This window comes from Henckelia pumila, chromosome 4 (genome assembly GCF_033568475.1).
Source record: "Henckelia pumila isolate YLH828 chromosome 4, ASM3356847v2, whole genome shotgun sequence".
NCBI lineage: Eukaryota > Viridiplantae > Streptophyta > Magnoliopsida > Lamiales > Gesneriaceae > Henckelia > Henckelia pumila.
Genome location: NC_133123.1, coordinates 110,244,636 through 110,260,644, shown reverse-complemented (window position 1 = coordinate 110,260,644; position 16,009 = coordinate 110,244,636).

Here is a 16,009-nt window from a genome sequence, read left to right as displayed (position 1 = left end):
TTTGTAATTCTCAAACAAAACAAACTCACTGGCGCAAACTATACGGAATGGTTCCGTAAGTTAAAGATTATTCTCACTTCGGAAAAGGCTTTCTACGTGTTAGAGAAGCCGCCCCGAAGGAAGCCCCGGCTAATACAAGTCCGGAAGAGTTTGCCAAACTTGATTTATGGTGGGACCATGATATCAAGGCCAAATGCTACATGCAGGCTTCGATGTCTGATGAACTCCAGAGGCGATTTGAGGATGCCGTGAATGCTGCTGACATTCACAAAGCACTCAAGGAGCTATTTGGAGCTCAGTCAAGGTCGGACAGGTATGCCACTGTCAGAGAGCTTATGACAAGCCGCATGCGAGAGGGGACTTCTGTCCGTGAGCATGGGGTGCGCATGATTGGGCTCATTGAAAAGTTGGTAACACTCGACTTGACTTTGGAGCATGAACTCAGCTCGGACTTGTTACTCCTTTCACTTCCTTCATCGTATGACGGTTTTGTGGTGAAATTCAACATGAACAAGATAGAGGCCACCCTTGAAGAGATGGTCAATATGCTTGTCACATATGAAGCCACACTAAAGAAGGATAAACCGGTACTCTTGGTTGGGTCCTCTTCTAACTCGAAGAAGGGGCCAAGTGGAAAGGGTAAGAAGCGTTCTGCCCCGCCCAAGAAGAGTGTACCGAATAAGAAGGGGAAGGCCAAGGTTTCATATGAGAAGAAGGATGAAAACGTTTGCCATTACTGCAAGAAGCCCGGTCATTGGAAACGTAACTGCAAGGAATACCTCGATCAGTTGCGAACTGAAAAGGGTATGTTTTACATTGAAAATAAATGTTTCTCTTAATACTTCTTCTTGGGTATTGGATACCGGATGTGGATCTCACATTTGCAATGATTTGCAGGTGATGACAAGAAGTCGTAAGCTAAGGATGGGTGAGACCCAACTGAGACTCGGGAATGGTTCAAGAGTCGAAGCCAAAGCGATAGGAGACATTTATTTAATTTTGCAAAACAATTTTAAGTTATTTTTTAGAGATGTTTTGTATGTTCCGGATTTGGTCAAAAATATTATTTCTATTTCTATGCTTGATAGAGATGGTTATTCTTGCAATTTTGAGAATGGGATTTTCAATATTTACAAGAATGAATGTTTGATTGGAAATGGACAACTTGAAAATGATCTATATAACTTAAAATTAAAAGACGTTTCAATGAATTATGTCGATAAACCGGTAACAACAAATAAAAGGAAAAACGATAGTCAAAACCCGGCAAATCTTTGGCATGCTAGGCTAGGTCATATTTCCTCAAGGAGGATGAACAAGCTAGTGGGAGAGGGCATGTTTGATATGTCTGATATTAACTCTCTACCTACTTGTGAATCCTGCCTGAAAGGAAAAATGACTAAATCTCCATTCAAGGGGAAACCTGAGCGTAGTCAAAATCTGTTGGATTTGATCCATACAGATGTTTGTGGTCCATTTAGAATTGGTACTCAATTTGGCCACACCTACTTCATTACCTTTACTGATGATTATTCAAGGTATGGGTTTTTATATTTAATGAAATATAAGTCTGAAGCATTTGAAAAGTTCAAAGAATTCAAGGCTGAAGTAGAAAACAAACTAGGCAAAAGTATTAAGGCACTTCGATCGGATCGTGGTGGAGAATACTTAAGTGCTGAGTTTTTGGACTATCTAAAAAAGAATGGAATTCTCTCTCAGTGGACTCCTCCTATGACATCACAGCTAAATGGTGTTTCGGAGCGTCGTAATAGAACCTTGTTGGACATGGTTCGATCCATGATGAGCTTCACTGAGCTCCCACCATCTTTTTGGGGCTACGCGCTTGAAACGGCGATTTTGTTGTTGAACAACGTTCACACTAAAGCAGTAGATAAAACACCATACGAGTTATGGAATGGCAAAGCTCCTAAGTATTCGTACTTGAGGATTTGGGGATGTCCTGCTTACGTGAAGCAGACAGTGGGAGATAAGTTGGATAGTCGATCCATCTTATGTTATTTTGTGGGGTATCCGAAGAATTTAATCGGATATTATTTCTATCATCCTGCTGAAACAAAGGTGTTTGTTTCAAGGAATGCCACCTTCTTGGAGAAGAAATTCTTATTGGATAAGAAAGGCAAGATGATGGAACTCGAAGAAATTCGAGAAGAACCCGAAATACAAATTAATGATCCTACACCTCAAGAATCATCACAAGACACGCCTATTGCTAGAAGATCCGAGAGGACTTCTAGGCCTCCTGTTAGATATGGTCTTCTTCTTGAAGGGGATCAAAGTGAATCCGATATTGGATGTGATACAAGAAACTTCAAGGAAGCAATTTCTGATGCGGATTCTAATTTATGGCTTGAAGAAATGCAGTCGGAAATAGACTCGATGCATTCAAACCAAGTTTGATCTTTAGTAGATCCTCCTGATGGAATTGTTCCAATAGGATGTAAATGGATTTACAAAAGAAAACTTGGGCCTGATGGCAAGGTGTTGACCTATAAGGCACGATTGGTTGCAAAAGGGTATACTCAAAGATAAGGAGTTGACTATGATGAAACCTTTTCACCAGTCGCAATGTTCAAGTCCATAAGAATCCTAATTGCCATAGCAGCATGGTATGACTATGAGATATGGCAAATGGATGTGAAGACTGCATTTCTTAATGGAAACATTAAGGAAGAAATCTATATGATGCAGCCTGAAGGATTCACCTCCATGGGAAGCGAGCATAAGGTATGCAAGCTTCAGAGATCAATTTATGGTCTAAAACAAGCATCAAGAAGTTGGAACCAAAAATTTGATGAAACAATAAAGGATTTTGGTTTCATCAAGAAACCGGAGGAACCATGCATGTACAAGAAAGTAGTTAAGGATGCGGTAACATTCTTAGTACTTTATGTTGATGACATCCTACTCATTGGAAATGACGTAGGGATGTTGTAGTCAACAAAGATATGGTTATCAGGTAGATTCTCGATGAAGGATTTGGGTGAGGCATCCTATATTCTAGGGATACAGATCTATAGAGATAGATCTAAGAGAATGATAGGACTCACTCAAGCAACCTACATCGACACTATATTGAAAAGGTTTTCAATGGATGAGTCCAAGAGAGGACATCTACCTATGTGTCATGGAGTTTCTCTATCCAAGTCTATGTGTCCCAAGACTGACGAAGAGATAGATAAAATGACACATATACCATATGCGTCAGCCATAGGTAGTATCATGTATGGGATGATATCTACTAGACCGGATGTGGCCTATTCTCTGAGCGTCACGAGCAGATATCAAGCCAATCCAGGTCAAATGCATTGGAAAGCCGTGAAGGATATTCTTAAGTACTTGAGAAGAACTAAGAATATATTCATGGTTTATGGTGGAAGAGAATTGAAGTTGGAAGGCTACACCGACTCTAGCTTCCAACGTGACGTGGATGACTCGAAATCAACCTCTGGATTTGTATTCGTGCTCAATGGCGGTTCTGTCTCTTGGAAGAGTTCCAAGCAAGACACCACAGCGTATTCCACCACTGAGGCAGAATACATTGCAGCATCAGCTGCTGCTAAAGAGGCGGTTTGGATGAGGAAATTCATCCAAGAGTTGGGTGTGATTCCAGAATCTGTTGGTCCAGTCCCGGTGTACTGCGACAACACTGGTGCCGTTGCTCAGGCAAAGGAACCAAGGTCTCATCAAAGATCCAAACACATACTGAGGAAATACCACATCATCCGGGAGATCGTGGAAAGAGGAGACATTACAGTCGAGAGAGTGGCCTCTGCAAACAATATCGCTGATCCGCTTACGAAGCCCTTCCCAGGACCATTGTTTGACAAACATCGCGAAGCAATGGGATTACGTAATATGACTAGTTGGCTTTAGGGCAAGTGGGAGATTGAAAGAGTGGGTGCCCGGATAGCCAACTTGTGGCTAAGGGCTTTTATAACTCTTTGTGTAAACAATCTTTGTTTAATATAATTTACATTTTATTAATGGCAATGACTTTATCTTTCTTCATATTGTTATATTGTGATATACTATTGTTGTTTTGATAAAGACCTTGAATATACTATAGTGTATGTAAGATGTGGTAGTACATGGGGATGACTATCATGAAACACATCTTATAGTCACTGTATATTCTAAACAGTTCCTAGTCAATTGAGCCGTCCGATAATAAGGATAAGGATCGCTCGAGTTTGAGACTAGCATTTGCGATGCAGAGTACCACGTTTCATTGGTAAGGAACATAGAGATGTTCGAAGCATGCAAATGGATATTCATATGATGAATGATCGAACTACCCTATTCGGACTTTCCAAGTGGTTATCACTTATCGAGTGGATAAAGTCCGCGGTTTTGGTTGTACACCATTAGTCCTTATTACTTGAAACATCATTGAGACTCTATATGCTAGTACTGTTCTTTGACTCGTTTACCGACTCTATGGGGGTCATCAGGTGTCGGGATTGGGTACAGTCGCATATAGGAGTCGATGCTTTGTTGTCAAGGATTCACCACATACTTGCGAGTGTGGATATCCTATGCGATCTGAGGAGATATTAGTGTGACGAATCTCTGGCCAGAGTACATGATGTGTTTTAGGTTAATGGTTATCCTAGTAACACATGCGATGTCACTAATAGATCTCCAAGATGTTGTGCATAGTTATCGAATCTCGAACGACTCTCGATGCACCAATGGTTGTTGATTCGATTGGGATATTTGGTTGAAGGGACCGTACTGTACGCTAACCAAAATCTACTGGTTCTTGCAGGCACTATCAGTAATACCTAGGGAATCATGGGGCGATGTTGCTAGACGCTCTTACCATGATTCGATGGGTAAGTCGGAAATTGTTGTTCCGAGTCACAAGGAGTTGTGAGCCCACGGCTAGCTGTATTTCTGAACCATTGAAGGTTACACAAGTAATGGATTACTAAAACCCCGTAGAGATAGTTAAATTTAAAGAGTTAAATTTAATGAAAGAGAAATTGGATTTCTCAACTAAAAGGAGTGGAATTTCCTAAAATGACATAGTGATGGGCATTTTTGGAAATCACTGAATTCGGATTCAGAAAAATTATCTTGACTCTAAAAGATGCAGAAATGGTTTATGTGCACATTGGTGAAATTAGTTTATCAATTGGAGTCACGATGAATTTTATATTAATTTCTATAACAACGGGCTTGGCTTGTTGGGCTTAAGTTATGGATTATGGGCTTTAAGGAGTTAGAGTCCTGATACAATTATAACTAGAAATTATCTATAAATAGAGGTGTTGGGTTCGAAAATCAAACACTTTTGTGTCTTATAATTTTTGAAATTACACTCTAAATATTCTAAGGGTTTTTCGAAATCCTTGTCCCTCCCGGAGAAAATTCAGACTTGTGATTTTTGTGAAAAATTACAATTCTGAATTAACGGATCATATCTGTTTATTCTCTACGCAAAACTTCTGATTGATTTCTAGTGCAGTCAATCAGAGGGTTTCTGTTTTCTGTTCATGGACCTTATTCCGGTGATTGATCGTGACGCCATCGGTTCCCGGGATATACAAGAAGAGCAGATTAAATTCTGTTGGTGTCCATAATCTCGCTTCGAGATTGGAGGTAAAATATTTAATTGATTATTATTTATTTTACTTGTGTGATTTAATCGTTAAACGTTTTGATACCCATGATATGAAATTGTTTCATATCAAAGAAAAATAAAATTTTTAAACTTCCGCTGCACCGGGTATCAATTCAATTGATCTGAACACGGTTTTCCAACAAGGATATCTCGAACAGTACTTCCGTACCTCAAATCAGTGCAAGCTCTACCAACTCTAGGTCCACGCCTATAGTCTGCTCTACACTGCCAAATGATACTACTATCATTATAGTGTTCGAAAAGCCTTAACTAAGCTATTGCATACTTCTAAATATTTATAGGAAGCAAAAGCTATACCTTCGTCCGTCGTTAGCCCTTTGATGTCGTTGCCTCCAGAACTTGGGCACAACTCCGCTACGACTATCGAATGCCTCGACGACTCCCGGGTCAAGCCTAGGAAGGCTAGAACAACTCAAATATGACTAGAGTAGAGAGGAAATCCGTAATTGGCAATTGGAAATGAATTCTTGGCCTTATATTTATAGACAACGATCGGAGCCTCCGATCCTCGATCGGAACGTCCGAACCTCGATTGGAATGTCCGATCTTGCCATCGGAGCTTCCGAAGATCCTGATCTGCCACGTGTCAAAATATCACTTGTTGACTTTGGATAGGGGTGATCGGAGCTTCCGATCCAACCACACATCATGCCTGACGTAATACCATCGGAGCTTCCGATCCACCTTCGGAGCTTCCGATCCTGTTCGGAGCTTCCGAACTCACCTTCGGAGCTTCCGAACTCTACCCAAGTAATTATGATTAATCCCTTAATTATTGATTTTGGTTACGGGCTACTACATCATTATTTTGTCCAATCTCTTCCAAACACACCTATTAGTCCATGTGTACTTTGACCCCACATAACCTGCATCAATCAAACCAGCATCCACAATAAATTCAGAAACATCTTGCATACTTGCTGGTTTGCTACCTGATCCCAAGGAATGTTCTAAAGGATCTGCAATAACATTGAAATCCCCTCCAACAATCCAGGGGTAGCTCCCCTCTGGTTTACACTCCAAGAAACCTTGCCAAAGGGACATTCTCCCATTCCTGTCAAACTTCGCATACACAACTGACAAGTATATATCCACAGAAAAAGAAGTAGACGAAATTTTCAAGTGCAAAAACTGAACATGATCCACCAAGACATGCACAACCACTTCATTATCATTAAAAAAACCAAATTTTGTTACTGACATTCGCTATCACATCCGAGAATCCAAATAATCTTGACATCCCAACCACATCAAGTTGTCGCATAGGTACCAAAATTGCCATGCACAAAAATCTATTAACTTGTTTAAGAAGCTTAATTCTTCTTTGATCAGATTTATTACCAATCCCTCTAATATTCCAAATTAGACAATTCATTGAGAAAGATCATTAGAGACTTCGCCTTGATTTTTTGAAGGAACTCTCTTTAATGGCGCAGGCACTGATTTGTTTCTTTTAGGAAGTCTACCACAACCACGTCCACGACCCCGTTATATAGAATTTTCCATGCAAGCGAGTTGATCATCCCCCTTCTCGACAATCTCCTCAAACTCTACCGTTTTCATAATAGACCCCCCTGCCACAGCAGATTCAAAAATTGACTCATCTGCACCTTCATCAATATTGTCCCAAAATTTCCCTATCACAATATGAACTGGTATCATCTCACGCTGGGCCGCAATAGAAACTACACTAGTCTGCTCAATATTTTTTTCATGCTCATCACCATCCTTCCCTATGTTAACGTGATGTTTAGTTTGATCATCCACATCTTGTCCCTCCGAATCCGTTTCCAAATCGACATTAGATTCCAAACTCGATTCAGGAACTCTACTACCTTGTATCTGGTCTGAACTATGTGCCTCTGATTCTTTAAGTTTCTCAAAAACAACCCCATTCATGGAAAAGGAATAGTCGACATCTTTCCCTAGGAACACCCCATCAACCCATCTTCCTTCTATTTCTTCATTCAAGATTTTCTTACCTTTAAGATTTATCTTTGCCACAGTTTCCTCATGAATAACATCATCACTGCTTCTGTTATCTACTCCAAGATCCAAAAGAAGAGGATCAAATCTATTTGAATAAGAAGGACTATTTCTAGCCACATTAACACCATCTCCTTCAACCGCATCATGCTTTCCCCCCTTCCGATTACCAACCTCCTTCCACTCCAATCTCTCCGAATTTGCCTGCTTAGGAACGTTGGAATTGTTGTTTCTCATATTATTGATGACTGTCCTGAGGTCATTCTTTGCTACCACTCGTTTCTTAGGAGCTGGTCTTGGAGCACGGCCATTGATATAACACTCATCGGCGCTATGTCCCACATGACAGCAATCACTACAATATTTTGGGATATTTTCAAATACCGCCTTTTGCTCCAATATCTTCGAACCCAATCCAATGAATATTTTGTCATGCATAGTCTTGAGCAAATCGACTTCCATGCAAACTCGAGCCATCGTCAATCTTTCCGCCTTCGAAGTGAGCTCATCCATTTTCAAAGGCTTCCCGACTAAATTTGCAATCGAATACAAGTAATTTTTTTCCGAAAAGAGATATGGAAGGTCTGGAAAACGAACTCATAAATGGTACGATAGAACTTTCACGTTGATAGTCGAACGTAGGAGACCATTTGAAAATCCTTAGCAAAAATCCCTGTAAGAACCAACGGCATTTTCCCCAAAATCTTGTCATATCTTCCTCGAGTTCAAAGTCAATGAAGTTAAAGCCAGGCCGCAGAAATTTAACCAAATAAGGCCCGATGAAACCCACTGCAAGGCTTGGAGAGTTTTGTCACGAGTTGGCCACCCTCCAGATAATTTTCCGATCATTACAAAAGGATGAGCATCTCCCATATGTTGTGTTTCTTCCTCTGAAAAAACAATGCAGGAGAATTTTTATACATGGTCCCAAGCTTGATGCCCGAAGGCCCTTCAGTCCCTTCCAAAAAACTTTTGCACATAGTTCGTGGGGAAGAGGCCATGAACGCCGCTGCGTAAGATTTCCGATCAGCATCAAGAGGCTCTAAAATGAATGACGATGAGCCATAATTGGACGTCGGCGGATTGCCCAAAACCCAAGGAGCGTTCATGTTTTTCCTACCTTAAAATCAATAAGTTACTACATTAAGAAAAATGGAGATATTTGATTGTCCAAAAATTTATGTGGGCTAGTGTTATTTTATTTTGAAGCCCCTTATCCAATCTTATTCTAAGACCCTAAGCCCATTTATATTTAAAACCGAACTAGCCCTAATTTCTTAATCCCCTCCATTTCATCTACACGCTTTCTTGGAGCTCAAAAAGCTTGAGCAGCTACCGATCACTTGCACACACATCACAATAATTTTGAAAGAAACACTCAAGATTTTGAGCATTTTCGGTTGTCCCGTCGCGAGTTTCGAAATCGTTTCTCTTGTATTGATCAAGGCATGTTATTTCCCTTCTTTTATCACCCATTTAAGATCAGTATACACGCTGTTTTATTTTTAAAATCGTGATTTTTGAATTTGTATTTGGATTTGGAGCTAAAGATCTGAGATATCATGCATCTTTTCACGTTTATTCATTGGATGGCTTGATGTTAGACCATTTCCAGCTCACGGCGGTGCGAGTTAGTTGCTGCCCTAGCTCGGTGGTTAGATGGGGTTCTTAAAAGCTGGGTTTGGTGCTGGTTAGGGCCTCGAGATGGCTAAGTTTGGGTGGTTCTTGAGTTGTGGCTGCGTGATGTTTGAAGGTGCACAGGGTTCTTGGCCTAGAATTACGGCCCTCAACCAAGCCATGTACAGCATGGCTCAAGCCAGGGCTGGTGCAGGGTGGTTTGGCAGGACCTTGGGATGGTCCTAGTTGCTCAAGGTGGTGAGAGAGTGAGGCATGGGGTATTTGTGGCTCACGGATGAGCCATGCAAGCCATGTCTCGAGCCATGGCCAGCCCAGGGTGGTCCTACCAACGGGGCTCCGGCCAGGAGTGGCCGGAGCAGGGTGGCCGTGGGGTTAAAAGTGGTGAGCCGCGTGAGTCCAAGTGAGGGATTTGGGTTGTTTGGCTTAGGTAATTTCAGGCAGCCCGGGCAGGGCTCAGACAGTTGGGTTGTCCGGGTCGGGTGTAGTGACCTTTCTTTGAATCACCTAAAAACTAGTAGTCTTAAGCATGCAATCAGCTTAATTAAAAATACTTAATTAACAGAGTAAAACTTGCGGAAACATACCAGATCCCAAAAAAAACCATGGAATCCATCAACAAATAACATGGGGTTGAGCGACCCCTCAGTAATGGCTATCTCAAGGAAATAGGCTCAACGTGTATGTGCACATGACATATGAATATAAAAACAATAAAATATATCTCATGCCACATAATCATGCCACGTAAAATACAACATATAAACATCCATACTCGTTGGCTATCTCAGTCAATATTTACGTACTTATACATAATAGTTCGAGTCTACGTCAGGACCTAGATTCCAAGCCTACAATCTAATATTTATTGTATCATTAATTATGATCTACAAGTCTTAACTAAGCTAGCAGAGACTCATATTTTTTAATAGAATTCCCAAACCATGCATTTGTCCGTAGTTAACCAATTGATGTCGAAACCCTAGGTTCGAAATTATATCTCAAAACATCAAACAAGTTCCAACAATAAACAAGATCAACCAACGGTGGCTGAAAAAGTGGCGGCACGGCAGCGGCACAGCCAATTATCAGAGTTGCGGGTTTTTTGCAATATTTTATATCAAAATTAAGCTTACGACATAAAGAAAAAAACCCATCAATCAATTTCAAGTTTTCGGCGACTTGCGACAGCGAAACAAGGCGGCAAAGGCGGAGGCCGGAAAATGGGTTTCTTCACGTCGCACTAAAAACGTGCAAAATGGGTGTCACTAGATAGCTCTCATCACGAGGATTCCAACTGTATATTTGGTTTCACATTTCAATGACCGGTGGCGGAGTTACGGCGGTTTGAAGCGTCGGTGAGGAGAGAAAAAAAGGGTTGACGGGGAGAGAGAAGAAATCTGAACGATGATGATGACGATGTGGAGAGGCGGTGTGATATATGTATATATATCTGTATAATATGTGTACACGTGTTTAATATGTGTGTACTCTTTTATTCATTCGGGATTAAAACTTGACCCGATTTGAATTATTTTAATTCCAGTGTGCTATAAAAATCACATATGTATTTTAATATCGTCTATAAGCCGATATTCACTAATACATATTTTTAACACACAACGCGATTATTTTTAATCTCATTTAATTCCTTGAGCATATATTTAGTAACCCTTAATCGTGATTAATATTTAATTAACTTAAAACTGGATACGGGTTACTACATTCTCCCCAACTTAAGAAATTTTGTCCTCGAAATTTAAGTATTGGTAACAATCAAGGAACTAAACATTCAAATTTATTCATCAACAAGTATTGTACATTCCACACGTATAGTCAAAAGATACTATACATGTCATGCATATCAACAGATTATACAGCAAACAACTCAGGATGTTCCGCTCGCATATGACTCTCGAGCTCCCAAGTCGCTTCTTCTACGCCTCTACGCTGTCATTGGACCATAACCAATGGTATAGTATTGTTTCGGAGTACCTTCTCTTTCCTGTCAAGGATCCGGAGTGTTCTTCCACGTATGACAGATCAGGTTCAAGTTTCACGTCAGTCGGATGTATCACATGTGACTCATCAGCAATATATTGCCAAAACAATGACACATGGAAGACATTATGGATACTAGATAGATATGGCGGTAAAGCCAAACGATAAGCAACATCTTCAATCTTTTCCAGTATCTCAAATGGTACAAAATACCGAGATGATAACTTGTCTTTCAAACCAAACCTCATTACCTTTCTGAAAGGTGATACTCTAAGAAACACATGCTCACCAGGCCCGAACTGCAATGGCCTACGGTGAACATTAGCATAGCTAGCATGTTTGTCTTGGGCAGCTCTGATTCTTCGTTTGATCAGATCTACCTTGTCTGAAACCTGATGTATTAACTCTGGTCCCTCGACCTGCCATTCTCCCACTTTCATCCCAGAATAGTGGAGTACGAAATCGTCATCCATAAAATGCCTCAAAGGGTGACATGTCAATGTTGCAATGATTACTGTTAGTGTAGGCAAATTCTACCAAAAGTAACTGATCCTGCCATGACAAGCCAAAATCCATAACAGATGATCTCAGCATATCCTCGAATGTTCGTATCGTCCGCTCTGACTTTCCATCAGTCTCTGGATGATATGTTGTACTCAAACTCAATGTGGTGTCCAATGCCTATTGAAAAATACCCCAGAACCATGAGGTAAAACGTGGATCCCTGTCACTGACTATGCTCAATTGAATGTCATGTAATCGCACTATATCCTGGATATATAAGTGTGTCATGTGATCAAATGAATACTCTCTATTGTAAGGAATAAAGTGTGAAGATTTCGTCAAATAATCCACAACGACCCAGATAGCATCACACGGGCGCGAGGTCATGGGCAAGTGGGTGACAAAGTCTATAGTCACATGCTCCCACTTCCACTCGGGGATCTCTAAACTATGTAATAAACCATCTGGTCGCTCAGCCTTGACCTGCTGACAGACAAGACATTTAGAAATGAACTAGTACACACTTCGCTTCATTCCCTTCCACCAGAATCTAGATCGCAAGTCCCTATACATATTCATGCTTCCAAGATGAACTGTCAGTCGACTTCTGTGAGCTTGAGAAAGAATATAATTCCTTAGCTCCTCATCATCAAGCACAACCACTTGATTAGATAAGCACAATAAACCATCATATTGGTAATGGAATCCAGAGTTATTAACCCCATTGGCTAGATGTTCCAATCACTGAGTCTTAACATCAGAAATCTGAGCATCTCTGATCCTAGAGTACAATGCTGGCTCAGATAGAACCGTATACAAACGAATTCCATTTCTTCCTTTCGTATGCTTGAGCGTGAAACCAAGAGAACAACATTCCTGAATAATATGAGATAAATCACTAGTCTGAAGTGCAGAAAGTTTTACCTGCCGACTCAGGGCATTAGCAGTAAGATTAGCAGAACCTGGATGATACTTAATCTCGCAGTCATAGACATAGTCCTTCAATAAGTCCATCTAGCATCTTTGTCTCATGTTCAACTCTGCCTGAGTGAACAAATATTTCAGACTCTTGTGATCTGTAAGTATCTCAAACATATCGCCAAACAGATAATTCCTAAAAATATTGAGAGCGAATATAATGGCGGCCAACTTGAGATCATGTACTGGATAATTCACTTCATGTGTCTTCAGCTGTCGAGAGGCATAATCTATCACATGTCCATGTTGTGTCAGTACGCATCCCAACCCCTGACCAGAGGCATTCGTGTACACAACATAACCTCCTGATCCAGATGGTAGAGCTAGCACAGGTGCAAGGTAAGACGTATACGCAGCTCTCGAAATGATTCCTCATACTCTGAGGACCACTTAAAAGAAATATCCTTCCAGGTAAGCTGTGTCAAAGGCCTCGATAACTGTGCAAAATTCTCGATGAACCAACGGTAATAACCAGCTAGACCCAAAAAGCTGATCGAACAGATCATCAATTCATGGTAACTGGTACTTGTTCTTGATGGTGACATGGTTCAGCTGCCTATAATCAATACATAATCGCATCGATCCATTCTTTTTCTTGAAAAACAAGACAGGTGCTCCCCACGGAGAAACACTCGGGCAAATATATCCCTTATCCACCAGATCCTGCAACTTTTGCTTCAATTCCTTTATCTCTGACGGATCCAAACGATAGGATGCTCGAGATATAGGCGTTGTTCTTGTAACTAGATCAATGCCAAACTCCACCTCTCTGACTGGAGGAAATCCAGGAATCTTGTCAAGAAATACATCAGGGAACTCGCCGACCACTGGCAAATCTCCAATACCCTGGCCACTCATGGACATATCAACTGCATAGATGAGGTAGCCCTCACCACCTGACCCTAAGGCACGACAAGCCTTCAGAGCCGACATGAGTGGCATCGGAGGTCGCGCTCCCTCACCATAGAAGTTCCAGCTATCACCCTCATCCGGATGAAACTGTACCAAGCGTTGATAACAATCCACAGTAGTGTGGTACAATGTCAGCATGTCTATCCCCAAGATACAATCAAAATCTGTCATAGCTAGAATTATCAGATTGGCAAACAACACATGGCCCTCAAACTCCAGAAGGCAATCCATAACTAGACGCTTAGTCACTACCTCCTGCTCTAGCGGAGTAGATCAACTAAATCCACGTCTAATGATACATAGGGTAATATATGTCTCTTAACAAAGCGGCTAGAAATAAAAGAATGTGATGGGCCAGTATCAATTAAGACAAGTGCAGGAATACCACATAACAAAAAGGTACCTGCCAACATGCGATCTCTCTCCACCGTAGCCTGCTCCTGAGTAAGAGCAAACACCTGCCATTGAGCTCGTGGACATAAGGTAGAAGAACCTGGTGGTGCTAGAGGTTGACGTGGATGAATAGAATCCTGAGATCCAGCATTCTGGGTTTCCGATCCACTAGCAGCTCCTGTCCGAGTAGGACAATCTCTTCGGAAATGACCCTGCTCACCGAAGATGAAACAAGCACCAGTTGCCCTTTGAAATTCCCCTGTACGATGGTCCTACCATAGTGATCACATCGAACGTCCTTCTTTTTCTTCCAAAATCGGAACATACCTCTAGAACCAGAAGAAGTAGAGATAAAAGTAGAACCTGACTTCTTAAATGATTGAGCCCTGGGCCCAAGTGATCCACTGGGCTGAGAAGACATCAGTGCCTTCTCACGTCTGATATGTTCTCCACTAATCGGCAACGGTGAACCAGAATTTCATAAGATGTTGGATTATCGCAGATCACCACTTGAGCATATATCTCCTGATTAAGTCCTTGTCAAAACAGATCATATTTCGATTCATCACTGGCATTGATGTGTGGAAAATACGGCAACGGATCCAAGAACCGTTGTTGGTACTCTTCTATAGTCATCGACCCTTGCTCCAGTGACAGCAACTCCATAGATGTTGCCTAACGAACAGCTAGAGGAAAATATAATTTCCAAAATTGTTGGAGAAAGTCTTCCCATGTCACTATACCTCTCTCTGTACGTGCCTGGGAAGACTTTCCGTCCCACCATTTCCGTGATCTTCCTTCCAATAATAATTCCAGTACTTCCATCTTCTGCTCCTCCGTACAGGCAAAGTTCGAAAATACTTTCAATCCTAGTCAGCCAATTCTCTGCAACCTCAGGGTTTTCACCTCCCACCAAGGGTTTCGGCCCAACCTGCATAAATTTATTAATAGTATAACGGCGTATACCCTTATGGTGATGGTGATGATGATGAGGATCTCCTCCATGGCCAACACAACCATGACTTTCATCATCTCTTCCAGCCATATCTGAAAAGATTAATGTATATTAAATCCCAAATGCACATTTAACCCAAGACTAACTTCCCAAAGATTTTAAGAATGCTCTGATATCAAAAAGTTTAGTGACCCTTCTTTAAATCACCTACAAATTATTAGTCTTAAGCTTGAAATCAGCTTAATTAAAAATACTTAATTAACAGAGTAAAACTTGCGGAAACATATCCCACAATTTACATAACCGGAAAAATACAACCAGTACTAAAACCCAAATCAGTAGTGATACAACCATATCGAAATATAGGCAATTAAACTAAAATGTATTAATATACAGCTATATCAAATACTGTTGCATGATATATCCTCTAACAGCTCCTGCCCTCTAGGCTTGCCTCAAACTTCTGCTCTGTCCTACCTGGAACCTGCCCCGTCGAATGGGGTGTCCAAGATAATACAAAGGACGTGAGCGATTAACGCCCAGTACGTAAACATGAGTAAGCATATAAATATGATGCATGCACATGTGATGACTGTGAAACGGGTCATCCATCAAATCATGCTCAGAATCGGCGTCATGGTATATAGTATGATGGGCCGTCGCATCAGGAGGCACTCCCATACCAAAATCCCTTGGACATAACCAAATCCCAAAAAAACCATGGAATCCATCTACATTTAACATGGGACTGAGCGACCCCTCTGTAATGGCTATCTCAAGAAAATAGGCTCAACATGTATGTGCACATGACATATGAATATAAAAACAATAAAACATATCTCATGCCATGTAAAATAAAATATATAAACATGCATACTCGCTGGCTATCTCAGTCAATATTTACGTACATTCTACATAATAGTTCGAGTCTACGTCAGGACTTAGATTCCAAGCATACAATCAAATATTTATTGTAT